The sequence below is a fragment of the Monodon monoceros genome, unplaced genomic scaffold (genome assembly GCF_005190385.1).
Source record: "Monodon monoceros isolate NGI ecotype Baffin Bay Population unplaced genomic scaffold, NGI_Narwhal_1 Super_Scaffold_2, whole genome shotgun sequence".
NCBI lineage: Eukaryota > Metazoa > Chordata > Mammalia > Artiodactyla > Monodontidae > Monodon > Monodon monoceros.
The window spans coordinates 100,425,199-100,433,868 of record NW_021703776.1 but is presented as its reverse complement, the minus strand read 5'-3'; positions in this window follow the sequence as shown (position 1 = coordinate 100,433,868).

The window sequence follows — 8,670 nt, the reverse complement described above, 5'->3', positions numbered from 1 at the left end:
TCCATATTTTCACAGAGCGAAAGGAAATGTTTAGTTTTGAGGCAGAAGCTTCATTACTTAATCTTTGTACATATACCCGGGCATCTGTGCACATATTTTGAGATGTAATTATTAAACGATGATCCTACTAAAATGAAATGTGAAACCTAGTGAAAGGAGCTGCTATCAGGAATTTAGTGAGCACTAAACCCCCGGTTCCCACAGTATGATCTAAGAGCCCCAGGGAACCCCAAGACCTTTCAGGGGTTCACGAGATCCAAACTATTTCATAAAAGAACTAAGATGCCATTTTCCTTTTCTGTGGTGCCGACATTTGCACTGTGCTCACATCACAAAGATTGAATTGAGAAGCAAGTATGAGATTCTGTCACAGAGAGTTTGAAAAGATGTGGACCGATGCTACTCCTCTCACTAATTTTTTATTTCAGAAAATAGTTTTTTTAAAATGAAATACATTGAGGGACTTCCCTGGTGGTCCAGTGGTGAAGAATCCACCTTCCAATGCAGGGGATGTGGGTTCCATCCCTGGTCGGGGAACTAAGATCCCACGTGCTGCGGGACAATTAAGCTCGAGTGCCGTAACTACTGAGCCTGCACTCTAGAACCCACGTGCTACAACTAGAGAGAAGCTTGCAATGAAGAGCCCGTGTGCCACAACTGGGACCTGTCGCAGCCAAATAAATAAAAATAAAAACTTTACAATATAAAATAAAAAATAAAATAAAAGACATTGGCATGTAATGGGTTGAATAAGTATATATTCAAAACTTTTTTTCAATTTAATTTGTAATACAGTAAATATCAATAGATATAATTCACCTAAACAAGAGCTCTTCGGGGTCCTTAATTTTTAAGAGTGTAAAGGGCTCCTCAGCCCAAGATCTCTGAAAGCTGCTGCACTAAAATGATTATTCAAATTCAGTCTGGATCTTACATCTTCTTTTGAATTTTTTTTACCTCACAAAGGTGGGGAAATTCTATCTACTATTTCCATCCTCACCTATATCATAGGCTTTTATTATAACAACTCTTATTCATATATGTCTATAAATATAAATAAAAAGGAAAAAGGAAAAGGAAATTGGAAGCCCCATCCCATAGAACCCAGAAAATACATACCCGTGAGTAAAAAATCTGTCCCTGAGAAATACAAATTTCTTCTGGTATGAGCTGAAGTGTATATAATTTTGTGTCAAAGTAATTAAAATGTTACTTTAAAAAAAAAAAGAGGATAATGTCATCCTAGTCTATTCCCAACTCCCATTTCTGTAAAGTCACAATCTCATAGCCTTTTTTTAAACAGCCTTCCTGAAATATAATTCATATATCATATAGTGTATAATTAGATGGCTTTTAGCATATTTAAGAATTGTGCATCCATCACACAATCAATTTCTGAACTTTTCCATTACCCCAGAAGGAAATCCTGTACCCATTAGCCATCGCCCCTCAGCTCTCCCACACCCTCCAGCCCTTGGCAACCGCTAACCTACTTCCTGTCTCTACATTCACCTATTCTGGACATTTCTTATAAACGGAATCATGCAGTATGTCATCCTTTGTGACTGGCTTCTTTCACTTAACATCATGTTTTCAAGGTTCATACAGATGTAACATGAACCAGTATTTTATTTCGTTTTATTGCCAACTAATATTCTATTGTATGACTATACCACATGTTAGGTATTCATTCATCAGCTGGTGGGTATTTGGGTGGTTTCCACTTTATGGCTCTTATGAAAAATGCTGCTATGAACAGGAGTGGACAAGTGTTTGTGTGAGTATGGGTTTTCATTTCTCTTGGGTATAAACCTAGGAGTGGAAGTGCTGGGCCAGATGGTAACTCTATGTTTGAGATTTTGACAAACGGCCAGACTTTTCCACAGGGGCTGAGCCATTTTACATTCTAACTAACAACACACAAAGGTTCTAACTTCTCCAGACCCTCACCAACGCTTGTTATTTTCCTTTTTAAAAATTCTAGCCATTCTGGTGGGTGTGAAGAGGCATCTCATTGTGGCTTTGGTTTGTCGTGGTCTTTTCAGTGGGAAATGAAGATTGGCAATTGGCAAATTCTAGCATCTCAGGTTTTAGATGCCCAAATTCCTAAAACTCTTATTCTAATGGGGATGCTAACCTCAACCGTTTCACCTCCTAAGTAATTAAATTAAGTTTAGTGCAATTTTATTTCTGTCGGTCATTTTGATAACCCTATTATCTGTCAGCATGATCCAGAGAATTCAGAAGCCCCACGCGTAGTCACAAGCTCGCTGACATGGTTCTCTGTTCTCCCGGATGTAGAATCTATTAGGCAGCACTGTGTGAAGTCAAGAGCACTGGCTTTGGGTCAGACCCAAGGTCAAATAATCTCTAACTCTTCCCAGCCATGTGAACTTCATTGTGTAATTTATTTCCTCTCTCCAGTCTCAGTTTCTTCATCTATAAAATGGGACATCACCACCTATCTAAGATCAGTATGATGTAACAGTCAGAGTCATGAGCTCTGGAACCGATCTGCCTGGGTTTGTAATCCAGCTCTGCAACTTCTCAGCTCTGTGACCTTGGGCAAGTTGCTTAACCTCTCTGATCCTTTGTTCATTCATCTGACACCTACTCACAGAAGTGAGATAAAGACCAAATGATGAAACTCTGTAAAGTGGATGGCATATAGTAAAGCACTCAACAAATGCTAGTTAGTGCTGTTATCTAATAGTAGTATTATTATGAAATTAAATAAGGCAAAAATGGGAAAGTTGGATGATGCCAAGTGTTGGGGATACGAGGAAAGAGTAACTTTTGTTGACCAACCTGGTAGAACTTAGTCAAGTTAAACACGTGTTTACTTTATGACCCAGCCATCCCATTCCAGTGTATATATTGCAGAATAATTCTCAGAAAAGATCCACGAAGGAACATATGTATGAGAATGTTCATTAAAGTGCCATGTGTGGGGGAAGGAGTTGGAGACACTTGTTATGGAGGACACAGGTAAATAAAATGTGGTGGATACACGGTAGTTCACTATTCAGCAATTAGAGAGCTACATATGCAACTAAGAACAGAGACAGACCTTAAAATATGGTGTTGCACAAAAAAAGGGGAAAACCAAATGTATTAGCTGGGGATTTAACCAGGAAAGCAGAAAACATTTTAAGCATTTTAAAACAGAGAGGGAATTTAATATGGGGAACTGGTTACACAGGTGATGAAATATTTGAGAAACCACCAAGGGACAGGTGAGGCAGCCTAGGTGTTCACAACAGCAGGAAGTCATCACCACCATCCAAGGTTGGAGGGACAAGGGGATGAAATGATGTGACCTGAGTCCAGGGGCTGAGGTCATTGGGCAGAAGCTGGACCCGTGGCAGGGGGAGCTGGAGCTATGGGGAAACACAGCTGCTGCAGGAGATCCTAAAAAAGAGAGACAGAGGAGCGTGCACCCTATTCTCCCTTCGCCCATCCTCCGAGCTCCTGCCGTGCCCCCCACTAGCTAACCTCGGCCAGAGGCTGACCAGGGAACCTGGCAATGCTGCTTGCAGACGTCAGTCCACCCCTACCTCCCCACGTCACATCACCCTGCACTGCCCTGTGATACCAAGCAGAGCATGGAAAGAACAAGAAATGGATTTGAGAGTCAAAGACACCAGCCAGGCACATGCCGCGGAGCGGCTGGGCCTGTGAGCCATGGCCGCTGAGCCTGCGTGTCCGGAGCCTGTGCTCCTCAATGGGAGAGGCCACAGCAGTGAGAGGCCCGCATACGGAAAAAAAAAAAAAAAAAGACACCAGCCAGCACGTAGTTATTTATGTAAATTACAAATACATACACATTCAAAAAAAACTTCTTATTTCACAAAGAACCTACAAAATGAGGGACACATAGAAAACACACGAGAATAATTGTCCATGCAGGGATGAACCAGGGAGTACGAAATGGGGCTAAAAGGGAATAAACAAATAAATGAAACAAGAGCAGGCCTTTGCAGGAGCAGAAAGATACCTGCTCACAAACTGAAAAGTACCATTAACTAATACCAAGGAACATAAAAAAGAGGTTGAGCTGAAAATGACTATAGGGTAAGGGAATGTGATACCAGCTGTTGTTTAATTCCAATAGAAAAAGAGAATGAACATTTAGGTTATGAATTATTAGCACCTTAGCAGATATGTCAATTCTCACCTTCTTGCTTCTTAACAAAGAATCACAGAATCTAGAGTTGTAAAAGGACTTAGATCCTTTGCATCTTCTGGAAGGAACTTAATGTGTTAGGAAGACCACAGGGTTTACAGTCAGGGAGACTTGGGTTCTTACTGGCTGGAGGACTGTGTGCTTGCTAAACCTCTTGGCACCTCAAAATCCTCACCTATAAAATCAGGGTGTAATAAATACCTTGCAGAGAAGGGTTGGAAATGATACACATACAACAGTAAGCAGAATGTCTGGGACACAGTTGACTTTCAATAAATGGGAGCTATCATCTAGTCCAAATCCTTCACTTTGCAGAGAAGGAATGGACACTACCATCTCATGGAAGTTGGAGGCATATCCAGGATCCTATAGGAAGAGCAGAGTTGATTACGGATTTTATTTTATTTATTTATTTTTGGCTGTGCCACTCAGCTTGTGGGACCTTAGTTCTCCCATCAGGGATGGAGCCCAGGCCACGGCGCTGAGAACATGGATTCCTAACCACTGGACCGCCGGGGAATTCCCTAAATAGATTTTAAATATGGATACTTAAAATCCATCATCGGGAATTCCCCGGTGGTCCAGTGGTTAGGACTTGGTGCTGTCACTGCCATGGTACGGGTTCAATCCCTGGTCAGGGAACTAGATCCCACAAGCTGAGTGGCACGGCCAAAAAAAAAATCTTTTAAAATGGATTTCATGGGTATATACCTAGGACTGGAATTGAAGGTATGACTTTAGGATAAATTCCTAGAAGTAAGATTGCTGTGTCAAAAAGTTAATAAATGTATAGTTTTGTTAGATATTGCCAAATTCCACCCCCCAAAAGACTGTACATGTTTGCATTTCTACCAGAAATTTATGAGAGTGCCTTGAACACTTTTTTTTCATTTATTTTTTTTTCATTTATCTTATTATTTTTGGCTGTGTTGGATCTTTGTTGCTACACGTGGGCTTTCTCTAGTTGCAGCGAGCAGGGGCTACTCTTCGATGCGTTGCACAGGCTTCTCACTGCGGTGGCTTCTCTTGTTGCAGAGCACAGGCTCTAGGTGTGTGGGCTCAGTAGTTGCAGCACACGGGCTCAGTAGTTGTGGCTCATGGGCTCTAGAGCGCAGGCTCAGTAGCTGTGGTGCACAGGCTTAGTTGCTCCGCGGCATGTGGGATCTTCCTGGCCCAGGGCTCGAACCCGTGTCCCCTGCATTGGCACGCAGATTCTTAGCCACTGCGCCACCAGGGAAGCCCCAAACACTTTTTTAAAAGAGAAAACATCCTGATTTATACAGTGAGCAACTTCAGTATTACCTATAAGAAATATTTCATACGTACATGATATTCCCTAGGTTTTTCAAAGAATAGATGGGTGAAAAAAATCTGTATCTTTTTTTAATTGAAGTATAGTTGATTTACAATGTTGTGTTGCTTTCTGCTGTACAGCAAAGTGACTCAGTTATACATATATACATACTTTTTTATATTCTTTTCCATTATGGTTTATCTCAGGACATTGAATTTAGTTTCCTGTGCTATACAGTAGGCTCTTGTCCACCCAGAAAAATATATATCTTTGCATGAAGCTTTTTCATTCCACAAAACAGCTTGTCATCTTGATATTAACAGCCAATGATACTAGTTCCATATTCTTGCGTCTTAGAACTTGAAGTGGGGATTCATATTGCCAGGTCTAAATTTGTACTTCTCAAATCCTAGAAGTTAGATTCAAAACTTTATTGAGAAAGTTTAACAAGGCATGAAACATCTTTAGGTCAGAATGAAAGACATATACATCGATATTGGCTGCACTTTCCCACCATTTTGTAATAGTCTTCCTGCCATTCTCAATGACAATTATATTCCCGCTTCTCGGAGCTTCTGCGTTGCTTACTCAAAACCGTTAATTTATCCTGTTACAGATTGTTTAGTGTGGGTTGTCAAGACCTATAAAGAGCTTAGGAGTTTACTCTTCCTGCAAGCTAACAAGTCAGCCTACCACAGTTTCATGGATGCTGACAGACCACACAAAAGTCCAAGTCCGAGACGGAAGATTTTATGACTCACAGTAACAGCAGCAGGCAGAATACCAGCATTTTCTTGCACTGCTTCCCAGAGCCCTAGTAGCCACAGGGCAATGGGAGAAGGGTGAGGTCACACCCGCACATGGAATGGGCTGCATTACAGGAGAGGAAACTTCAGCTTAGGGAGCCCAAATCTTTTAGAATGGGCGTAAACTTGACTTTGCTCTGGTCACTCTACAAATGACTTTGACATCCTGTAGAATTAAAAAAATAAACAGACTTCACTTGTCTAAGATAGGAAATCCAGGACCCCAGTACAAAAGGGGTAATAGCTCAAGTCATCACCATCATCAATACCATCCGAACTGGATTAAGATTTATGGACTTGGTTGGGGGAGCAAATAATATAATTTGGCATATTAAAAATATTTGTCTAGGGAAGTCCCTGGCGGTCCAGTGGTTAGGGCTCGGCACTTCCACGGCAGGGGTTCAATCCTTGGTCAGGGAACTAAGATCTCCCAAGCCACGTGGTACGACCAAAAAAAAAAAAAAAGACTGTATTCAAAAAAAATTTCGGTCTGTTTTTAGAGATTCATAATCCTGCGTGTATGGGTGGGAGTGGATGGGGAGAAGGCAGAGGAAACAAATTTTGGTTGTCAGGGAACAAAGATCCCACAAGCCTCGTGGCACGGCCAAAAAACAAGAGTTTTTCCATATCATATTTCTGCGGCAATTTAGTGCCCAGAGAAGTTTTTGCACTCTTTATCATGTGCCACTCTGAACTACTGCCATACAGGTTCATCTCTTAATCTGGCCCTAATCACTACCATCACGGTGAACAGGAGCTATCTACTGAGTGTTTATTATATCTTTGGTGCTCTGTTAAGCGCTGATCTAAGAAAGGTAGGGAGGTAGGAAGGGAATCGATATTTTGTGTCAGGTGCTGCGCTAGTACACAGTTTCCCTTAGTCATCACAGCTCTAACTAACTAAGGCCCAGAGGGGCAAGAAATTTAAATGATGGTAATAAGTGACAGAACCGGGTTCAAAATTTTGACATCAAAATCCATGGTGAGTTCAGAAAATTCACCTTGGAATTCAAGAACATTGTAACTCAGGGAAGAGCTCTGTGCAATGAAAGAATAGTACTAATGTATGTTGAATATTAAATGTGATTATAGACAATTACAGGACAATTTCCCTAGTTAGAACAATTACTACCATAGTCTAGGGTAGTAGTTAGGTCTATCACCCACTGCTCCGTGTACTCAAGTGGACCAAGAATGGTTTTCTGAGGAAGGTTTAGCAGAGTGCGTAGGTGGGTAACATTTGTTTAGGGATTTGACTTGGGTGCTCACTTTAATTTTCACCAGAGGAATTTAAACTCAAATCTTACATTTCTACTACCTTGCTTTTTACTTCAGAGAAAAAGCATAAGTCCTCAGACTAGAACTTCCTCAACCTCTTTGAGCTCCCCATCCCAAACTGTATCTGGCATCTGCACCCCGTTTTTAAAAATTGAAGTATCGTTGATTTACAATGTTGTGTTAATTTCTGCCATATAGCAAAGCGATCAGTTATACACATATAGACATTCTTTTTTGTATTCTTTTCCCTTATGGTTTATCACAGGATATTGAATATGGCTCCCTGTGCTATACGGTAGGACCTTGTTGTCCATCCATTCTATATATAACAGTTTGCATCTACTAACCCCAAACTCCCAATCCATCCCTCCCCCACCGCCCTCCCTCCTGGCAACCACAAGTCTGTTCTCTATATCTGTGAGTCTGTTTCTGTTTCATAAATAGGTTCATTTGTGTCATGTTTTAGATTCCACATATAAGTGATATCATGCGATATTTGTCTTTCTCTGTCTGACTTACTTCTCTTAGTGTGATAATCTCTAGGTCCATCCATGTTGCTGCAAATGGCGTTATTTCATTCTTTTTTATGGCTGAGTAGTATTCCATTGTGTGTGTGTGTGTGTGTGTGTGTGTGTGTGTGTGTGTGTGTGTGTATACCACATCTTCTTGATCCACTCACCTGTTGATGGACATTTAGGTTGCTTTCGTGTCTTGGCTACTGTGAATAGTCTGCACCCATTCTTGACTGCTTGCCCCTGCTCATGTTGAAGAGATGCCCTCCCCCATCTAGAGCTGATATCTACACCCAGCACCCTCTTTCCTCTTCCAGTCCAGCTCCATCAAGTATCCTTTTTCAGATGGTGTCTTTAACCTTTAAGTCTCTACCAGCTCTTTCCTATCAGCATTTAAACTTGAACCAGACTTTGCCTCCTTAAATGACTCTTCCTTTATCCTATATATATTTTTCTGTGTAATATGTTATTTCCTTCCTTCACAGCCAAGCTTCTGTGAAGAACTGTCTGTATTCATGGTCTTTGCTTCCTATTTCCCATTAAAATGTCGACCCACCACAATCACTACAACAAAGTAAAATGGGCCAAAATTGG